Below are 1,695 nucleotides of genomic sequence, written 5' to 3'. Positions count from 1 at the left end.
CCCCCCCCCAGCGCTTTCTTTGGAGGTCAGTGCGGGAGTGCGAGTCCCGGCGAATCGCATGCATAGCATGCAGCGGGCGCAGGGAGCTTACCTTGGTCGCGGTGGTGCACCGTGCTGCTGGTGCTCGTTCATCCACTTGTAACGCTCAGCCTCCTGCAGGTCCTGCACGCCCTGCTGCAGCCCCGTCTCCTTCGCGCCCATGGCTGCCCGTTGACGCGCCGCGGGTGCGGCTGGTGAACGCTCCTCCTGTGCGGTGCGCTGCCCTCAGGCCTACTCAGCTTTCCACGTTGAGGGCCCTGTAAATAGTACACAAGAATTACGCTGTTGTGTCGAATCTCGAAACGGAAGTAAGAAGTCGCCAGAAGTTACTAGACTTTTGGGCGACTTTTTACTTCCACTTTCAAGTCTCGAGATTGACCGAAATGAAGAACCACTATTGGGGTGTGAAAACAATGATTCTTTCACAAATACCACCCCACATACCCTTCCTACACATCCCGCCCATAGACATACACAGTGTTACACATTTAGGTTAGGGTACAGACCTGGTTAATGCTGCTAAACACACGAAGTTAAACCCACCCAAAGGTGCCAGCACTTGCCAGCCTTTCACGGTGCGGTCCGGCTGCCGCGAGTGAGTCACCGTCGCGGAGCGGTGCTGCTGCCATGAGCTGCTCATGATCAAATATTAAATTACCGGCTCGCATCCCTTATTCATGAGCCGCCACGGACAGATTCGGGCGGGGCCGTTAGGAGTGGGCGCCGTCGTTAACACCTTGATCACAGCAGGGCATTACACATCTGTCCGAAAAGGCCTCCTCTAGTAGAGGTGTTGTTCACTGCGGATGCTGAGACATAACAAATGCAACAGCCTTTGTTAAAGATTATGTTAAATCAGATTTTATTTAAAAGTTTTAAACGTTGGGGTCGAGGCGAGGGGTCTACAACTCGTAGAATCAAAAGTACACAACCCTATAATCACTTGTAATCACGTCTATAATCTATAATCTTTATCTATAAATTCCTAAAATTTTGATGCACAAACTGCATCTTTGAGAGGGGGTATAAGTGAAACTATAAATCTTTTCAGGTCAAAACTGCCTACACCATTGGAAGGAGAATTGAAAACTGATTCAGAAATATCTATGGCAAAAAGTTGGATTTCTAATTCCTCCCCTTCGATGAAAGATATCAAAAGAATTTAGCAGAATATTGTAACTCTCATGACCAAAATATACAGTCTTCAACTATCACCAAACTTGGTTTGCAATTTCGTCTAAGGTCCCTTAGCATTCCCTAATATTTTCAGAAAGATGATATTCAAATTTCTTTCTGCAAATATTAGAGAATGTTAAGTGACCTTAGAGAAAGTTGCAAACTATGTTTGGTGATAGTTAAAGACTATCTATTTAAGCTGAGAGAGTTACGAAATTCTACTCATGTTTTTGGATATCTTTAAACGAAGGGTAGGAATTAGAAATCCAACTTTTTGCCATAGATGGTTTTGAATCAGTTTTCAATTCTCTTTCCAATGGTGTAGTCAATTTTGACCTTACTGCAAAGATCCATAGAATTTTACTTATACCCCCTCTCAAAGACGCAGTTCTTGCATCAAAATTTTAGGAATTTATATCTCTCAAACCGTTTGAGCTACAGAGCCCAAATTTGGAGTGGGATCTTACTTCATAAATACCC

Source organism: Frankliniella occidentalis, unplaced genomic scaffold, assembly GCF_000697945.3.
Source record: "Frankliniella occidentalis isolate FOCC.00 unplaced genomic scaffold, Focc_3.1 Scaffold472, whole genome shotgun sequence".
Lineage (NCBI taxonomy): Eukaryota > Metazoa > Arthropoda > Insecta > Thysanoptera > Thripidae > Frankliniella > Frankliniella occidentalis.
This window is presented reverse-complemented; position numbering follows the sequence as displayed.